Below are 21,394 nucleotides of genomic sequence, written 5' to 3'. Positions count from 1 at the left end.
TTATAGCTTTCTCAAGTTGTTCCATATCCTTTTTAAACAGTGTCAAAAATGGTTCAACAATCGTCCGCTTATCAAGTTTAGATATTTCTATTTCAAGAGCAGCAATGCTAGATTTGACCTGAGCCAGTAAAATTTTGTCATGATCAAGTAACATATCAATAATGATTACGGAGCATTTTCCAAGCCCTTCTTCCCATATTTTTTTAGAATTACCCTGTAATTCCCAGGTGGGAAAAATTTGTACACATAGACCCCTGGGATATATGTGTTCTATTTTATATTGTTCCAGACTGTGTATATTCCACCACAATTTAATATGATTTTTATGTAACTCCTTGTATTGTCTTAGAATGGCTCTGGTCTCATCAGGCACCTGATGCTCTGAATTTATTTGGATGGAAAACGCCTTTTTAAACTTAGTATTCCAGCTAGCCTCCATTGAATCCAACAAACTCTCCACGATACAAATTAGGTTGTTTGACACAGGTGCAAAAACATGAAAAGTAGGCAAGAGCCTAAATGCAATAGCAACAACAGGAATGTTTTTGCACAACCGTGTAAGCAATGTGTGCTAGGTCACAGGAAACTACTCAATAGATAGAGGAGGGGTAATGACCATATGCAGCACCACAAGCAATGGTATACAGGTAAATCAAAATTTATTGAATATCAAAACACTATATAGTCATAAAAGCAATTAAAAACAAAACCTGCTGGTTGGTCATCCTCAATCATGAATAATAAACTCCAATATATAGTAGTTAATCAAGTGTGATATACATATATATATAATCATATGTGGTGCTCAATATTTGAGCAACCACAATGATAGAACCCGGGTTCAATTGACTCAAATAACATAAAAGTGCAATGTGCAATAACAGTGGATATGGCAAGGATTATACCATGCAAACAACATGAATGGTTAAACACAATAATAGACAAAGTGCATGGTGCATGACAAGGAAAACAATGTAAGATGCAGAAAGTGCTGAGTATGATGCTGGAACTACAAGGGCATGTAGTTTGAGCCAATTGAACCCGGGTTCTATCATTGTGGTCAGGGCCGGATTTCTGCAAAGGCCACAAAGGTCACGGCCTAGGGCGGAAAAAAATCAGAAGGATAAAAGGGCGGCAGGACCTGAGAGAGATAAGAGGCTGCATGTCAAAATAAATCATTTCTCCTGCTCCAAAGCGCCCCGGCTTTTCTGCACACACACAGTCAGAATTCCAGAGCTCCGTGTATTTTCCTTACTTCGTGGTGTGCGATGAGACAGTGCTATCTACTGAACATACACGCTTCAGTTTATTGCCAGGGGTGAGAGAAACATGGATCACAATGTAGACAATTTCTGATCCAGTAAAAGTAAACATTTTTAACAGAATTATTTCCACTTTACAACTCAAGCTGGGCTATACAATGTATTGCTGGTCAGATTCTGTTAATGACTTGAGCCATTCCTTCTCCTCTCTCCCCCTGGATTGTAAATCTTAAACAGATAAGGGGTTTTTTTCCTTAGAGAGATTTATGGCAGCCCCTTCTAAGCTAAATCTTAACCCCTTGCTGGCTCATTTTAAAGGCAGCAGTAGTCTAGTATGAGATAGACAACTTCTCTATAATTATAATTACAAATGTACTGTTGTATACTTTTGTATTGTTACATTCTGTTTTGTATACCAAAAGTAATAACATACACTAAAAATTAAAAAAATATATATTTGTACCGTGTTGGCAAACAGTAAAAAAAACAAAAGAATCAGTACAATAAATACTATGACAAGAGAGACAAGACAAGACAAATAACATTTATATCGCGCTTTTCTCCTGGCAGACTCAAAGCGCCAGAGCAGCAGCCACTAGGACGCGCTCTATAGGCAGTAGCAGTGTTAGGGAGACTTGCCTAAGGTCTCCTACTGAATAGGTGCTGGCTTACTGAACAGGCAGAGCCGAGATTCGAACCCAGGTCTCCTGCGTCAGAGGCAGAGCCCTTAACCATTACACCATCCAGCCACTATAAAATAAATGCAACAGATCTGTGATTACAGAAGAGCAGAGAGGGAGATGAATGCCGCTCTGCTACTTCATGCCTGGTACACACCATGCAATTTGCCATCAGAGAGATGGGTTCAAATTGATTATTTCTGACAGGTCTAATCTGATTTCTGATCATTTTTCTAATCGACTTTGTATAAGTGATCGGAAAATCGATTCAACCCATCTATCTGGTGCGTACCAGGCATTAGGGACTCACTGCTCTAACAGGAAAAACAATCATTCATCATTTTTAAGAGAGAAAACATTCATAGGTATCCTGCAAACAAGTGATCGTTAAGGCTCATACACATATCAGACTATAGTCTTTGGAAAAAGAAAGATCACAGTCCAATCTTACCACCCTTCATGTAGTATGAGAGCCATACCTTCACAGTCTTTTCTATGGAGCTGAACTCCCCATCAGAAAAAATCTTTGCAAGATTCTGCACACACAGATGCTGTACAGACACAAAAGATCAGTATCTGCTAAAGATCTGTTCCTGCCACAGATCCGTTCCTGTAAATTGCATTCATAGTCTATGAGATCTGCAGATCATCATACACACCTTGTTTAACTGACATTCATCTGCAGATCAGACAATCATCTGCAGATCTGAAAATCCATCCTGGTGGATCGGATCTGCAGATGAATGTCTGTTAAACAAGGTGTGTATGACGATCTGCAGATATCATAGACTATGAATGCATTTTGCAGGAACATATCTTTTGCAGATACTGATCTTTTGAATGTGTACAGCATCTTTGTGTGCAGCATCTTGCAAAGATTTCTGTCTGATGGGGAGTTCAGCTCCATAGAATAGACTGTGTAGGTATGGCTCTCATACTACATGGAAGGGGGTAAAATTGGTCTGTGATCTTTCATTTTCCTAAAGGCTCATACACACATCAGACCACAGTCTTTGGAAAATGAAAGATCACAGACCAATTTTACCCCCTTCCATGGAGTCCGAGAGCCATACCTACACAGTCTATTCTATGGAGCTGAACTCCCCATCAGATAAAAATCTTTGCAAGATGCTGAACACGTTCAAAAGATCAATATCTGCAAAAGATCTGTTCCTGCAAAAGATCCGTTCCTGCAAAATGCATTCATAGTCTATGATATCTGCAGATCCTCATACACACCTTGTTTAACAGACCATTATCTGCAGATCAGACAATCATCTGCAGATCTGAAGATCCATCCTGTGGGGGTTCTGATCTGCAGATGAATGTTTGTTAAACAAGGTGTGTATGAGGATTTGCAGATATCATAGACTATGAATGCATTTTGCAGAAACGGATCTTTTGCAGGAACAGATCTTTTGCAGATACTGATCTGTTGCATGTGTACAGCATCTTTGTGTGCAGCATCTTGCAAAGATTTCTATCTGATGGGGAGTTCAGCTCAATAGAATAGACTTTGTAGGTATGGCCCTCATACTACATGGAAGGGGGTAAAATTGATCTGTGATCCTTCATTTTCCAAAGACTATGGTCTGATGTGTGTATGCACCCTGAGTGTGTGTGTGTGTGTGTGTGGGGGGGGGGGGGGGGGGGGGGGCGGTTGGTGGTACCGGGCCTAGGGCACTGGGAAGTCCAAATCCGGCCCTGATTGTGGTTGCTCAAATATATATTGAGCACCACATATGATTATATGATTATATATATATGTATATCACACTTGATTAACTACTATATATTGGAGTTTATTATTCATGATTGAGGATGACCAACCAGCAGGTTTTGTTTTTAATTGCTTTTATGACTATATAGTGTTTTGATATTCAATAAATTTTGATTTACCTGTATACCATTGTTTGTGGTGCTGTATATGGTCATTACCCCTCCTCTATCTATTAGAGCTTTTAAAGCTCATTCTAGAGAGAGACCTGTTCATCTGAAAACAGTCATGTGTTAAACCAGAGTTTCTCAAACCTGTCCTTGTGACTCCCCAACGCTGCATCTTTTTCTGGCAACCTCACCTATACACAGGTGGGGTAATTATTATCTCAGCTAGGTGGAGTCAATGTTGCTGAGACACTAATTACCCCACCTGTGCAAAGGTGAGGTTGGTTGCAAAACATGCAGCGTTGGGGAGTCACGAGGACAGGTTTTGAGAAAAACTGTTATACACGCTGTATAAAATTACGTACATTTAGGTACACAACTCTAAATTAACCATCAGAATTGAACCATCTAACAAATTATTAACATGTTATCAAAATCATAAATTGTGGCATGCAGGTACGTTGTCTTCCAAATGTAGCGGACTCTAAGCTGCCTTGCTTTCAAGCCTTTAATTCTTGAATTGTGGCTCCACTTTCATTTAAAAAAATAAAGACAATTTCCTTTTTCTTTGTATTGCAAAGTTTTCTGACATTTCTACACTATACTTATCTTTTTTATTTACTTTACATTCTCTATATCTTCCCACAACCCCAGACACACTGAACAGGAAGTGTCTTCACATGGGCTTGGGCAGCTTGATGGAACAATGATTTCCCTGCATCATTGAGCCTGGTGGTTTATATGAATGAAGCACTCTCTTGTAAAGAATGACACTAAAATACAAGTACATAAACCCACAAGTGAACTGTTGCCATGGCTAATAAATAATAAAAAAAAAAAAACATAATTCAGCAAAAATATCTGGCTTAAGTCTGACCTGAAAATTTTAATGAGTAAATAAAAAATAGTTTAGGTATGAATGCAATTAGCAACAGTGGTCCTATGCTGTAATGACTAATGTTCCCCTCTGTGGGTACAGACTTGGTGTCCCCATGCACAGTTCCCTCTTTAATTTGGTCTGATCTCAAAAATAGCTGCTTACTCATGGCTCGCTCCATGGTCATTCCTGACCCTAACTCTATGGAGAAAGTTTAGATTCAAATTGAAGCTCCAAGCTCATCCCAGAAGACTCACAGAGTTAAAGGGAACCTCGATTGTATCCCTTTTATCCCATGTCTTCGCACCTACCTTACATGGTTCTATGATGAGAAACTATCCCAACTCAAACATACTTAGTGGTATTTGATAAGAATTTGTACAATAATTCTGACAATGGTTTTCACCCTGTTCATCCACTTCCCCCAATGTTGATATTTCTTGTATATTTCATATTTTTTCAGCGCTGCGTAATATGTTGGCGCTTTATAAATACAATAAATAAATAATAATAAATAAATAATAAATAATAAATATTTACTCTTTGTAATGGATACCTGTAACGGTCGTGTCATAGCTCAGATGTCTGATTATGTGGTGATCTGCAGAATCACCAATAATTCAGACGCTATACCAGTTTATGTGTGATCTGCAGAATCACCAATAATGCCAGTATAGTAAGACAAAGAGCTGAGTGTGTGGTGTTTGGTGCAACCGTAACTTTAATCGTTTAGCGAGACCTCACCAGAGGGCCTGGTAAGGTACTATCAGGACACTGACTGTATACTTAAGTACAGCAACTTTAATAGTTTGGCAAGACCTCACCAGAGGGGCTGGTGAAGTACTATCAGTTCACTGACCGTATAATAGAGTACTACCCCAGCAAGCTGGAGATGCAGCAACTGAAGAGAGAGAATCTCCCGAGGAGCGGGTGATTCAGACAATACTGCAGGCCTGAGATACAAACAGTACTGCACTAATGATCACCTGTGGAGTAGGTGATTTAGACTGTACTGCAGCCTAGGCGTAGAAACCGCAAACAGTACTGTACTAAAGAACAACTTCACCAGCGGAGCTGGTGGAGCTAGCACCTCACCAGTGGCGAGGGCCCACTGGTGAGTAGAATGGTCTGACAGGCAAGGTTCGGCAACAGAGAGGTAAGTATCGGTACAGAATCGTGAGACAAGAGAGTAAACGGTAATCAGGCAGAGGTTCAGCAACAGGAAGGTATGTATTGGTACAGAATCGTGAAACAAAAGAGTAATCGGTAATCAGGCAGAGGTTCAGCAACAGGTAGGCAGATAGGCAAAAGTACAGGATCAGAAAGCAGGATGAGAGTCAGAGAAATCGCTAAGAGTCATACACAGGAGATCAATACAATAAGCAATATCCTAGTCTAGGTGTGAAGTCCTTGGCATCAACACCCGGGAACTAGTCTAACAAATAACAATAGCAAGGTAGCAATATCCTAGACTAGGTGTGAAATCCTTAGCATCAACACCTCGGATCTAGTCTAAGGTCTGAGCGCTAACACGCAAGTATTCACGACAACAGACACCAGCAGAATGAAGCCCGAAGGCTTAAGAAGCAGAGGAGACCCCACCGGCATGCCCCTCCTGGATCAGCCAATCCGGTGCGCCGTGGAACTCCTCTGACGTCAGCCGACCAGCAGGTCAGCTGACGGGCTTCCTCCCCGCATAAAGGTCCCGCTTGTGCGCGCGCCCGCGCGCTAAGGCGACCCCCTGCACGGAAGAACGTTCCGTCCTCGGTGTCCTGGACGCCGGACGAAGGATGGCCGCATGGAGGCAGCTGCGGCGGCGGTGCTGTTCGCCGCAGCTGCCTCGTCTCTTACAATACCCAAAAATAGAAATGCTTATGATAATGCACTCCTAAATATCCTGGCAATCTATCTATAAAAATCTTTGAAACTGAATAACAGTCAACTCATTAAACTAAAGGTTCAGAACAGACATACCATCATACAGCATGCTGGAAGATGGTGATAAAACCTGCAAGACAATCCATACTTCGATAACTCAAGCCAATAAACTGGTGTATAATAAAGCCCCTGTAATGCTGAAAATACTTGGCTACCAGATCAAAAAAAATGTCAGCATATGCCCTTCTAGAAAACAGGGCTAATGATGATGGTAACCTGAATAGAAGTCGGTCAGCTTCTAAACCTATAGAAGGATGTGCAGATTATGGCCTCGATTCATCATAGTCTTTGAGATAACTTTTTCCAGTTTGTTAAATTACCGAATTCGAAGTTTATCGATTTCTAGTTGTATTCATCAAGGTTTTTCCGCATTCGGTGTGAATTCGATAACAATTCGGTAACCATTCGGTAACATGTCGATATTTCGATTTTGCAGCGGTAATTTAACACAAGGCCATAAGATTCCCGTGGAATTGAGGGTAAAAGGCAGTCCTTTGAACACTACGCAGCAACATTCTGAATAGGGCTTAACACCTGGACCAGAATTCTAGAAGTGGCTTGGGACAATTCCACAATTTCGACAGCCGCGGCTTGATAGGAGCATTTTCAGAAAAAATGTAGTGCAGCTAGCAAATTAGTTAACCCTCGCACTGCCTGTGTTCTCTTACAAGATGGTTCAAGAGAAATGCAGATGTCCTGTTATAGCAAATAAAACCATTCTCTTGCAAATTGATATGGTTCTAGACCTTATTCTTGCCCTTCTGCGTCTTTGAATCACTCTCAGCTGATACATAACCACTTCAAATGGCTCCATCTTCTCTGTCAGCAATGATCTGACAGGAATAATGACAGAGCAGTGAAGGAGATAACTAATCCTAAATTTAACGCTAAACCACGCCCACTTTAATTTTCATGAATTGCACTTTCTTCCGTTTTAACGCATCACTAACGAATGATTACCGAATTATTATCGAATGCTCGCTAACAGCTGTAGATAAATTTGATGAATCCTGAAATCAACTTAACGAATTTGGTATTTTACCGAACTGTCGTTAACCAATTCGATAAGTCTTGATGAATCGACGCCTAAAAGGCTAACAGCATATAAACAGATAACAGCATATAAAAGTCACACAGGACGCCGTCCAGCCACACGTCCGCCTCACCCGACCAGTTTCACTGTTATAGTTTCATCAGGGGCTAAGAGACAAAGTGGCTGGAACGGCCTTTTTATAAGTAATCACCTTTTAGGAGGAGGTGTTCTCCGGTAGCCTTGCGCCGCGCTGTCCGGCGGCTCTTCCTGGATCATGGCACTTCCGCCTCCACCCAAGCAACGATGGCTCAGAGAAATAATAAAACACTAGAGATGTTCGCATCCCTGAGAGACCAATGCGCACCTCCGTGTGCATCATCTCCCTAACTCCCCGAAGGAGTAAAATTGCAATTTGTAAATTAAAATCAATTGTAAATTTAATAATGACCTTACATAAAACTAATCAAATAAAACTAAAAAGCTAATGCAGATGGCAGTACAGGATTAATTTTGAATGATATAATGTGAACAGGACGCCGTCCATATCCACGTTCGTGCGGGTAACACCGCTTAAAAGTTTTATTTGATTAGTTTTATGTAAGGTCACTGTTAAATTTACAATTGATTTTAATTTACAAATTGCAATTTTACTCCTTCGGGGAGTTAGGGAGATGATGCGCACGGAGGTGCGCATTGGTCTCTCAGGGCAGGGCTGTGGAGTCGGTCCAAAAATCCACCGACTCCGACTCCTCAGTTTAGGATTCCACCGACTCCGACTCCTCTAATTTGCATATTACAATTTTGTTGATTAAAAGTATGTAACATGAAATTCGTCTCTTAACTGCCAACGCTTAGGAATTTTACAAGACAACTGAAGTGAGAAGGATATGTAGACTACTATATTTATTCCCTTTAGACTAAAACTAGTCCTTGGTAAGAGTACTTGTAAAAGGTACAAACCGGAACAAAGAACATCTATCAGGCCCTAGGCAATGTAAGTGTGGGTACATGTAAGAATGATGTGCAGGTACTCTGCAGGGGAATGAGGAGATTGTAAACAGACAACACCTCTGTGTTCAATGTGCACAGCATTCTCAGTGGATTACCTGCAGCTCTGTGGGGAGTGCATATGTAGAGTATAGTACTACTGTGTAACAAAGTAAACCTGGGACAGATGAAATTAAAGTTTTATACATACCTGGGGCTTCCTCCAGCCGCCTTCAGGATAATCAGTCCCTCGTTGTACTCCTCCACCACCTGGATCTTCTGCTATGAGTCCAGGTACTTGAGCCAGTCAGGCGTAGTGCGCATGCACACACTCCGCCGCCAGGAGCATACTACACCTGTGCAGCACTATTGCACAGGTGCAGAATGTTCCTGGCTGTGGGAGCGGCATGCGGCCGGACTGCGCTGACTGGCTGAATTACCAGGACTCATAGCAGAAGATTCGGGTGGTGGAGGACAGCGAGGGACTGATTAGCCTGAAGGGGGCTGGAGGAAGCCCCAGGTATGTATAAAACTTTACTTTTCATCCGTCTCAGTTACCCTTTAATTTGTAGTCACCAAACCAAATTTTAATAACATATCAAATTATTTGATTTCATCAGCAAAGGGAGTGCGTACATTTGCATAAATCAGCATCAATGCGGAATTATTTCCATCCCGTTGACCATCTCTATTAGTGACATGGCTACACATCAGGCTTTATTCTTACAGCATAGATGTTATTTAGTATATATAAGAGATTCCTGTGTACACATCATATATACAGTCACAATCAGATATGTATATCTGACCTTAAAAATACGGGGACTGCTTTATTGAAGCAGCACAAGTAACTAATTTTGATTGGTTTATTTCATTTTTGTGGACAAAGCACAGCTTTTACTGTATATATACTGTATATATACATTATTTTTAATGACTATTATCTGAGAAATAGAACATTTTATCATATTTTCTATTTTAATTACAGTTACAAATTCATTAGGAGTCGGAGTCGGTGCATTTTTTCCCGACTCCGACTCCAGGCACCCAAAATTGCCCGACTCCACGACTCCGACTCCGACTCCACAGCCCTGTCTCAGGGATGCGAACATCTCCAGTGTTATTATTTCTCTGAGCCACCGTTGCTAGGGTGGAGGCGGAAGTGCCATGATCCAGGAAGAGCCGCCGGACAACGCGGCGCAAGGCTACCGGAGAACACCTCCTCCTAAAAGGTGATTACTTATAAAAAGGTCGTTCCAGCCACATGGGCCTTGATTCATCATTGTCTTTGAGATAACATTTTCCAGTTTGTTAAATTTCCGAATTCGAAGTTTATCGATTTCTATTTGCATTCATCAAGGTTTTTCCGCATTCGGTGTGAATTCGATAACAATTCGGTAACGTGTCGATATTTCCATTTTACAGCGGTAATTTAACACAAGGCCATAAGATTCCCATGGAATTGTGGGTAAAGGGCAGTCCTTTGAACACTACGTAGCAACATACTGAATAGGGCTTAACACCTGGACCAGGATTCTGGAAGTGGCTTGGGACAATCCCACAATTTGATAGGAGCCTTTTTCTAAAAAAATATAGTGCAGCTAGCAAATTAGTTAACCCTGGCACTGCCTGTGTTCTCTTACAAGATAATTCAAGAGAAATGCAGATGTCCTGGTATAGCAAATAAATCTATTCTCTTGCAAATTGATACGGTTCTAGACCTTATTCTAGCCCTTCTGCACCTTTGAATCACTCTCAGCTGATACATAATCACTTCAAATGGCTCCATTTTCTCTGTCAGCAATGATCTGACAGGAATAACGACAGAGCAGTGAAGGAGATAACTAATCCTAAATGTAACGCTAAACCACGCCCACTTTAATTTTCATGAATTGCACTTTCTTCCGTTTTAACGCATCACTAACGAATGATTACCGAATTATTACCGAATGCTCGCTAACAGCTGTAGATAAATTTGATGAATCCTGAAATCAACTTAACGAATTCGGTATTTTACCAAACTGTCGTTAACCAATTCGATAAGTCTTGATGAATCGAGGCCTTTGTCTCTTAGCCCCTGATGAAACTATAACAGTGAAACCGGTCGGGTGAGTCGGACGTGTGGCTGGACGGCGTCCTGTGTGACTTTTATATGCTGTTATCTGCTGTGGGTCCCTGTAACAAGGACCCAGATGTGAGTGCTTTTAATACTTTTTATCGACTGTTTTAAATTGAATATACATTAAACTGAAGATAGATACGCTTAGATGGGTGTACTATTGTTTTTTCATGCATACTGTGAACACTGCATGTGAAATCCTGAAACATTGCTGATACTCGGTTGTGGAGAGGAGGCCAGCTGGGGAGGTTGTCGGCCGCTGACCTTGATATGCTGTGTTGCAGACCCTGTAATTAAGGTCTGTCGTAATTCAGCAAGCACACCCATTTTCTATGGTGTTCGTGGTGGTGGATATATGGGATTAGCGCTGAAGGTTTTTATACAATTTTTGAAAGCAAGCACCTGGCTGGCGTTGGCCTTACCTTTATTTTGTTTGTTTTTCTTTATGATTGGACTGCAGTTGTTTGTGAAACTGCTGCTCAATAAATCTTCACTCATTCTGGCTACAAACCTGCTGTGAGCTGCTCTTTTCCCTCTAAATGCTCACCATTTGAAACTGATCCCTCACTCTGCGTTACATATGTTACATTTGTAGCATTAAGAGTTGCACCCTGGTAACACTTGTGTTACCTAGGTATTGTGGGTAACGTGGGACATTAAAAGCTGGACTGGTATGGAAGATATAAACATTTAGAAACACATCTGGTCTACAGGATCAGCATTTTTTGTACTATACTAGATGTTTAACACAGTCACCATAAATAGTTCTTCACCAAGATATAGTGGTGTTACATCCTCATAAAGAATTTCTTCCCAAGCTGGTGTTCTTTCATTTCATAAAGGATATTGTTCTACTTTCCTTATGTCCTCCTACTTCACATCTGCAGTGGCCTTTCAAAAGCTTGATGTGATCAAGTGCTTTACATATATCTGGAACTTTCTACTAAAGGTCCTTATTTGTAGTTTCAGAAGGTCAATGCAAGGGTCTTCATGCTTCTAACTCCACCCACCATCAGAAGGTGGAATATTAGGCAGGTAATTCATAAGGAACATTTTGTCCCAGGTCAGCATCCTTCTTTTCATGCTGCAGCTTATTCCACCAGTGCTGTTGGGGCTAGGTGGGATGTAGTAGTCACTTTAAATTTTTCCTAGTTTTTAAATTCATTGTAAATTCTTCAACTGGAGATATTTTTGCTGATTCAGCTCTGCAGTCCGCAGTGTCATTTTAGACTGGTTGCCACTGAATTCATATTTTCATGTTGAGCAGGTTTTCCTATTGCGATTTTCTATTTTTTCCATGCATTTTTGGGACTGTTCTGTCCAGCAATAAATTAAAACCGAATAGAGAATTTTTGTATTTACAGAAAAAAATCTTTTTCACAACAAGCTCACTGGGAGACACAGATTCTGCCCTTATACAGTGGGTTGCAAAAGTATTCGGCCCCTTGAAGTTTTCCACATTTTGTCAGATAACTGCCACAAACATGAATCAATTTTATTGGAATTCCACATGAAAGACCAACACAAAGTGGTGTACACATGAGAAGTGGAACTAAAATCATACATGATTCCAAACATTTTTTACAAATAAATAACTGCAAAGTGGTGTGTGCATAATTATTCGGCCCCCTTTGATCTGAGTGCAGTCAGTTGCCTATAGACATTGCCTGATGAGTGCTAATGACTTAATAGAGTGCAACTGTGTGTAATGTAATGTCAGTACAAATACAGCTGCTCTGTGAGGGCCTCAGAGGTTGTCTGAGAGAATATTGGGAGCAACAATACCGTGAAGTCCAAAGAACACACAAGACAGGTCAGGGATCAAGTTATTGAGAAATTTAAAGCAGGCTTAGGCTACAAAAAGATTTCCAAAGCCTTGAACATCCCACGGAGCACTGTTCAAGCGATCATTCAGAAATGGAAGGAGTATGGCACAACTGTAAACCTACCAAGACAAGGCCATCCACCTAAACTCACAGGCCGAACAAGGAGAGCGCTGATCAGAAATGCAGTCAAGAGGCCCATGGTGACTCTGGATGAGCTGCAGAGATCTACAGCTCAGGTGGGAGACTCTGTCCATAGGACAACTATTAGTCATGCACTGTACAAAGTTGGCCTTTATTGAAGAGTGGCAAGAAGAGAGGCATTGTTAATAGAGTTGGGCCGAACCTCCGATTTTAGGGATGCGAACTTTGAAAAAAAAAAAAAATTATGCTGGCCACAAAAGCGATGGAAAAGATGTTTCAAGGGGTCTAACACCTGGAGGGGGGCATGGCGGAGTGGGATACACGCCAAAAGTCCCCGGGAAAAATCTGGATTTGACGCAAAGCAGCGTTTTAAGGGCAGAAATCACATTGAATGCTAAATGACAGGCCTAAAGTGCTTTAAAACATCTTGCATGTGTATACATCAATCAGGTAGTGTAATTAAGGTACTGCTTCACACTGACACACCAAACTCACCGTGTAACGCACCGCAAACAGCTGTTTGTGTAGTGACGGCCGTGACTGGTGAGCACCATGGACTGGTGAGCACCATGGCGAGAGTGCAGGTTTTGGTGGCTTTACAGCCCATATGGTCGCCTGGCTGATGTAGCTGAATGACAGAACAGTGACTGTCCAGCTGATCAAATTTGGTCTGACCACAATGAAGCAACGACCTTATTATCTTTTGTGTGCCCCCCGAGACACTCATCTAGGCGCCGGTCATTGCTTCATTGTGATACGCAAGCCCCTTCACCACGGCAAGGTAATGATCACGAAGGGGAATGGGCGCATGTACATGCCTTTTCTTTTGTTGTTGCAGCTGCCCGCAGTGCAGCCAGAAAAATTAGGCAGTCATGTACACGCACCAGAAAAATTATCACAGCAGCCGCTGCTAGCAGCGGCCTAAAAAATTCAGCAATCCGCCTGGAGTCCCGGACCCTGTTGGTGGTGGCGGAGAAGGTAGTCAAGCGGCCTGCAGGCAGACATGCTGTGTGGAGGGACTGGGAGCGACTTAGTCTTCTTGGGGCAGGCCAGGCAGCCAGTCACACGGCGTGCAGGCAGAGATGCTGTGTGTGCGGGGACTGACTTAGTCTTGGGGCGAGCAGCAGCCCTCCGGGATCCATGCCTCATTCATTTTGATAAAGGTGAGGTACTTAACACTTTTGTGACTTAGGCGACTTCTCTTCTCAGTGACAATGCCTCCAGCTGCGCTGAAGGTCCTTTCTGACAGGACGCTTGCGGCAGGGCAGGAGAGAAGTTGGATGGCAAATTGGGACAGCTCTGGCCAATGGTCAAGCCTGCGCACCCAGTAGTTCAAGGGTTCCTCATCGCTGTTCACAGCAGTGTCTACATCCACACTTAAGGCCAGGTAGTTGGCTACCTGCCGTTCCAGGCGTTGGTGGAGGGTGGATCCGGAAGGGCTACAGCGAGGCGTTGGACTAAAGAACGTCCGCATGTCCGACATCACCATGAGATCGCTGGAGCGTCCTGTCTTTGACTGCGTGGTCACGGGAGGAGGATTAGTGGCAGTGGTACCTTGCTGGCGTTGTGCTGTCACATCACCCTTAAAGGCATTGTAAAGCATAGTTGACAGCTGGTTCTGCATGTGCTGCATCCTTTCCACCTTCAGGTGAGTTGGTAACAGGTCCGCCACTTTGTGCCTGTACCGAGGGTCTAGTAGTGTGGCCACCCAGTACAGCTCATTCCCCTTGAGGTTTTTTATACGAGGGTCCCTCAACAGGCAGGACAGCATAAATGACGACATCTGCACAAAGTCGGATCCAGTACCCTCCATCTCCTCTTGCTCTTCCTCAGTGACGTCACGTAAGTCAACCTCCTCCCCCCAGCCGCGAACAATACCACGGGAAGGTTAAGCAGCACAAGCCCCCGGCGACGCCTGCTGCGGGTGTTCTCCTGCCGCCGTCCCCTCCTCCTCCTCCTCCCCCAAAGAAACACCTTGCTCATCATCCTCTGAGTCTGACTCATCTTCTGCACATGACTTCTCTTCTTCCTCCTCCTCCCCCCTCTTTGCTGCCGCAGGTGTTGAGGAAACAGCTGGGTCTGATGAAAATTGGTCCCATGCCTGTTCCTGCCGTAACGGTTCCTGGTCACGCTCATTCGCAGCTTCATCCGCCACTCTACGCACAGCACGCTCCAAGAAGTAAGAGTAGGGAATTAAGTCGCTGATGGTGCCCTCACTGCGGCTCACCAGGTTGGTCACCTCCTCAAACGGCCGCATGAGCCTGCATGCATTTTTCATCAGTGTCCAGTTGTCGGGCCAGAACATCCCCATCTTCCCAGACTGTTTCATTCTACTGTAGTTGTAGAGGTAGTGGGTGACTGCTTTCTTCTGTTCTAGCAGGCGGGATAACATGAGCAGGGTCGAATTCCAGCGAGTCGGGCTATCGCAAATGAGGCGTCTCACCGGCATGTTGTTTTTCCGCTGAATTTCCGCAAAGCGTGCCATGGCTGTGTAAGACCGCCTCAATTGCCCACAGAACTTCCTGGCCTGCTTCAGGACAGCCGCTAAGCCAGGGTACTTTGCCACAAATCTTTGAACAACTAGATTCATGACATGTGCCATGCAGGGTATGTGTGTCAGCTTCCCCATATGCAAAGCGGCAAGCAGATTGCTGCCGTTGTCGCACACCACGTTGCCTATCTCCAGGTGGTGCGGGGTCAGCCACTCATCCACCTGTTTCTTAAGAGCAGCCAGGAGAGCTGCTCCAGTGTGACTCTCCGCTTTGAGACAAGACATGTCTAAGATGGCGTGACACCGTCGTACCTGGCATGCAGCATAGGCCCTGCGGAGCTGGGGCTGTGTAGCTGGAGAGGAGAACTGCCACTCAGCCAAGGAGGAGGAGGACAGCGAAGAGCATGTAGCAGGAGGAGAGGAGGTGGCAGGAGGCCTGCCTGCAAGCCGTGGAGGTGTCACAATTTGGTCCGCTGTGCCCTGCTTGCCATCGTTCACCACCAGGTTGACCCAATGGGCTGTGTACAAAATGTAGCGGCCCTGCCCGTGCTTGGCAGACCAGGCATCCGTGGTCAGGTGTATCCTTGACCCAACGCTCTTCGCAAGAGATGACACCACTTGCCTCTCAACTTCACGGTGCAGTTGGGGTATGGCCTTTCTCGAAAAATAAGTGCGGCCTGGCATCTTCCACTGCGGTGTTCCGATGGCCACAAATTTACGGAAGGCCTCAGAGTCCACCAGCCGGTATGGTAACAGCTGGCGAGCTAACAGTTCCGCCACGCCAGCTGTCAGACGCCGGGCAAGGGGGTGACTGGCCGAAATTGGCTTCTTCCGCTCAAACATTTCCTTCACGGACACCTGACTGCTGCTGTGGGCAGAGGAGCAGGAACCGCTCAAGGCCAGAGGCGGAGTGGAGGAGGGTGCCTGTGAAGGTGGAAGGGAGAAAGCGGCAGAAGCAGATGATGCACCTGAAGGAGGAAGAGGAGAAGGAGGGTGACTTTTCTTTTTTGTGTGCTGCTGCTGCTTTTGCTCAGGTGGCCATCCCATTGCTGTTTGTGCCTTTTCTCCAGGTGCCTTCGTAAGGCACTTGTCCCTACGTGAGTGTTGGCCTTTCCACGGCTCAATTTTTGTTGGCAGAGCGAACAGATGGCTTTGCTCCGATCTGAGGCACACACATTAAAAAATGTCCGCACCGCTGAGCCACCCTGGGATGTGGGCACTATGGGGACCTCAGCAGCTGATGCTGAAGGGCAAGTTGGCTGGCTGTACATAGGTGGCGATACATGGTGCCGGACACTGCCACCAGCTGTTTCTGATGAAGAGCTGCCCCAGCTTCTTTCAGCAACTTCTCTCCTCCTACTACTCTCTGACTCCCCCTCTGAACTGTCCCCCTCTTCATCTCCTCTATTGGGAACATACAGAGGATCCCTATCATCGTCATCATCGTAATCATCCTGCCCAGCTTCGCTTGCCTCAGACAAATCCAAACATGCACCATCAGTAGGTCCTTCATCCTCCTTACACGTTACATCCATAGTGTTGCCGCGTAACTCAGACATATGAGCTGGTGAAAATTCATCTGGCTGTAACAACAATGGCTGTGCATCAGTGATTTCAACACTAAATAATTCTTGCGAAGTGTCAAATGCAGCGGAAGTGGTGCTAGTAGTAGCGCTGGTGGCTGAGCAAGATAAGGTGTTCTGTGTCGCTAAATACTCAACCACGTCCTGACAATCTTGGGAGGTGATGGGACGTGCCTTCTTCCAAGCACTGTACTGTGGGCCAGGTCCACACGAAATTACATTTACACGACCTCACGCAGACCTGCCGGGTGGCCTTCCTCTGGCTCTGGCACTACCTCTTCCTCTACCTGTTTTGTCCATATCGGGTATGCACGGAGTGGTATATCACACTGCGTGCACTCACGTAGGTAGGTGGGTTCACTTAACTGCACAGGTATGCGCACTGATGCGGTGGGTTCACTGAACAGAACAGGTATACAGTGGCGGGTTCACAGAACAGGTATGCAGTGGCAGGTTCACTGAACAGAACAGGTATGCAGTGGCGGGTTCACTGAACAGTACAGGTATACAGTGGCGGGTTCACAGAACAGGTATGCAGTGGCAGGTTCACTGAACAGAACAGGTATGCAGTGGCGGGTTCACTGAACACAACAGGTATGCAGTGGCGGGTTCACTGAACAGTACAGGTATGCAGTGGCGGGTTCACTGAACAGTACAGGTATACAGTGGCGGGTTCACTGAACACAACAGGTATGCAGTGGCGGGTTCACTGAACAGAACCGGTATACAGTAGCGGCTCCACTGAACAGAACCGGTATACAGTGGCGGGTTCACTGAACAGAACAGGTATACAGTGGCGGGTTCACTGAACACAACAGGTATGCAGTGGCGGGTTCACTGAACAGAACAGGTATACAGTGGCGGGTTCACAGAACAGAACAGGTATACAGTAGCGGGTCCACTGAACAGAACAGGTATGCAGTGGCGGGTTCACTGAACACAACAGGTATGCAGTGGCGGGTTCACTGAACAGTACAGGTATGCAGTGGCGGGTTCACTGAACAGTACAGGTATACAGTGGCAGGTTCACTGAACACAACAGGTATGCAGTGGCGGGTTCACTGAACAGTACAGGTATACAGTGGCGGGTTCACAGAACAAGTATGCAGTGGCAGGTTCACTGAACAGAACAGGTATGCAGTGGCGGGTTCACTGAACAGTACAGGTATGCAGTGGCGGGTTCACAGAACAGGTATGCAGTGGCAGGTTCACTGAACAGAACAGGTATGCAGTGGCGGGTTCACTGAACAGGTATACAGTGGCGGTTTCACTGAACAGAACAGGTATACAGTGGCAGGTTCACTGAACACAACAGGTATGCAGTGGCGGGTTCACTGAACAGTACAGGTATACAGTGGCGGGTTCACAGAACAGGTATGCAGTGGCAGGTTCACTGAACAGAACAGGTATGCAGTGGCGGGTTCACTGAACAGTACAGGTATACAGTGGCGGGTTCACAGAACAGGTATGCAGTGGCAGGTTCACTGAACAGAACAGGTATGCAGTGGCGGGTTCACTGAACACAACAGGTATGCAGTGGCGGGTTCACTGAACAGTACAGGTATGCAGTGGCGGGTTCACTGAACAGTACAGGTATACAGTGGCAGGTTCACTGAACACAACAGGTATGCAGTGGCGGGTTCACTGAACAGTACAGGTATACAGTGGCGGGTTCACAAAACAGGTATGCAGTGGCAGGTTCACTGAACAGAACAGGTATGCAGTGGCGGGTTCACTGAACAGTACAGGTATACAGTGGCGGGTTCACAGAACAGGTATGCAGTGGCAGGTTCACTGAACAGAACAGGTATGCAGTGGCGGGTTCACTGAACAGTACAGGTATACAGTGGCGGGTTCACAGAACAGGTATGCAGTGGCAGGTTCACTGAACAGAACAGGTATGCAGTGGCGGGTTCACTGAACAGGTATACAGTGGCGGGTTCACTGAACAGAACAGGTATACAGTGGCAGGTTCACTGAACACAACAGGTATGCAGTGGCGGGTTCACTGAACAGTACAGGTATACAGTGGCGGGTTCACAGAACAGGTATGCAGTGGCAGGTTCACTGAACAGAACAGGTATGCAGTGGCGGGTTCACTGAACAGTACAGGTATACAGTGGCGGGTTCACAGAACAGGTATGCAGTGGCAGGTTCACTGAACAGAACAGGTATGCAGTGGCGGGTTCACTGAACAGTACAGGTATACAGTGGCGGGTTCACAGAACAGGTATGCAGTGGCAGGTTCACTGAACAGAACAGGTATGCAGTGGCGGGTTCACTGAACAGGTATACAGTGGCGGGTTCACTGAACAGAACAGGTATACAGTGGCAGGTTCACTGAACACAACAGGTATGCAGTGGCGGGTTCACTGAACAGTACAGGTATACAGTGGCGGGTTCACAGAACAGGTATGCAGTGGCAGGTTCACTGAACAGAACAGGTATGCAGTGGCGGGTTCACTGCACAGTACAGGTATACAGTGGCGGGTTCACAGAACAGGTATGCAGTGGCAGGTTCACTGAACAGAACAGGTATGCAGTGGCGGGTTCACTGAACACAACAGGTATGCAGTGGCGGGTTCACTGAACAGTACAGGTATGCAGTGGCGGGTTCACTGAACAGTACAGGTATACAGTGGCGGGTTCACTGAACACAACAGGTATGCAGTGGCGGGTTCACTGAACAGAACCGGTATACAGTAGCGGCTCCACTGAACAGAACAGGTATGCAGTGGCGGGTTCACTGAACAGTACAGGTATACAGTGGCGGGTTCACTGAACAGAACAGGTATACAGTAGCGGGTCCACTGAACAGAACAGGTATGCAGTGGCGGGTTCACTGAACAGTACAGGTATACAGTGGCGGGTTCGCAGAACAGGTATGCAGTGGCAGGTTCACTGAACAGAACAGGTATGCAGTGGCGGGTTCACTGAACAGGTATACAGTGGCGTGTTCACTGAACAGAACAGGTATACAGTGGCGGGTCCACTGAACAGAACAGGTATGCAGTGGCGGGTTCACAGAACAGGTATGCAGTGGCAGGTTCACTGAACACAACAGGTATGCAGTGGCGGGTTCACTGAACAGGTATACAGTGGCGGGTCCACTGAACAGAACAGGTATGCAGTGGCAGGTTCACTGAACACAACAGGTATGCAGTGGTGGGTTCACAGAACAGGTATGCAGTGGTGGGTTCACAGAACAGGTATGCAGTGGTGGGTTCACAGAACAGGTATGCAGTGGTGGGTTCACAGAACAGGTATGCAGTGGCAGGTTCACTGAACAGGTATGCAGTGGTGGGTTCACTGAACAGGTATGCAGTGGTGGGTTCACTGAACAGGTATGCAGTGGTGGGTTCACAGTACAGGTATGCAGTGGTGGGTTCACTGAACAGGTATGCAGTGGTGGGTTCACAGTACAGGTATGCAGTGGTGGGTTCACAGAACAGGTATGCAGCCAGGAACAAGCTAAGCCTAACTAATCTTTCCCTATGAGAGACAGTCTGCAGCAGCTCGCCCTACTCTCACTAATGCAGGCACACGAGTGACCGTAATGGCCGCCGCTGCCTGCCTTATATAAGGGGGGTGGGGCTCCAGGGGCTAGTGTAGCCTAATTGGCTACACTGGGCCTGCTGACTGTGATGTAGAGGGTAAAAGTTGACCCTCCATGTGCATTATGGGGCGAACCGAACTTCCGCAAAGGTTCGCCTGCGGGACGCGAACGCGAACCACGGAAGTTCGCATGGAACCGTTCGCAGGCGAACCGTTCGGCCCAACTCTAATTGTTAACAGAAAGCATAAGAAGTCCCATTTGCAGTTTGCCACAAGCCATGTGGGGGACACAGCAACCATGTGGAAGAAGGTGCTCTGGTCAGATGAGACCAAAATAAAACATTTTGCCCAAAATGCAAAACGCTATGTGTGGCGGAAAACTAACACTGCACATCACTCTGAACACACCATCCCCACTGTCAAATATGGTGGTGGCGGCATCATGCTCGGGGGGTGCATCTCTTCAGCAGGGACAGGGAAGCTGGTCAGAGTTGATGGGAAGATGGATGGAGCCAAATACAGGGCAAACTTGGACGAAAACCTCTTGGAGACTGCAAAAGACGTGAGACTGGGGCGGAGGTTCACCTTCCAGCAGGACAATGGCCCTTAACATAAAGCCAGGGCAACAATTGAATGGTTTAAAACAAAACATATCTATGTGTTAGAATGGCCCAGTCAAAGTCCAGATCTAAATCCAATCAAGAATCTGTGGCAAGATCTGAAAACTGCTGTTCACAAACTCTGTCCATCTAATCTGACTGAACTGGAGCTGTTTTCCAAAGAAGAATGGGCAAGGATTTCAGTCTGTAGATGTGCAAAGCTGGTAGAGACATACCCTAAAAGACTGGCAGCTGTAATTGCAGCAAAAGGTGGTTCTACAAAGTACTGACTCAGGGGGCTCGAATAATTACGCACACCCCACTTTGCAGTTATTTATTTGTAAAAAATATTTGGAATGATGTATGATTTTCGATCCACTTCTCACATGTACACCACTTTGTATTGGTCTTTCACGTGG

At 45.4% G+C, this 21,394-nt stretch overlaps 1 protein-coding gene across 6 annotated transcripts in view; it reads right to left on the bottom strand.

The window, feature by feature from the left end:
• Nucleotides 1-21,394, bottom strand: part of AKAP7 (A-kinase anchoring protein 7) — a 301,183-nt gene that overhangs the window by 237,671 nt on the left and 42,118 nt on the right. The window lies entirely within an intron of this gene.

Source organism: Hyperolius riggenbachi, chromosome 4, assembly GCF_040937935.1.
Source record: "Hyperolius riggenbachi isolate aHypRig1 chromosome 4, aHypRig1.pri, whole genome shotgun sequence".
Lineage (NCBI taxonomy): Eukaryota > Metazoa > Chordata > Amphibia > Anura > Hyperoliidae > Hyperolius > Hyperolius riggenbachi.
This window is presented reverse-complemented; position numbering and strand designations above follow the sequence as displayed.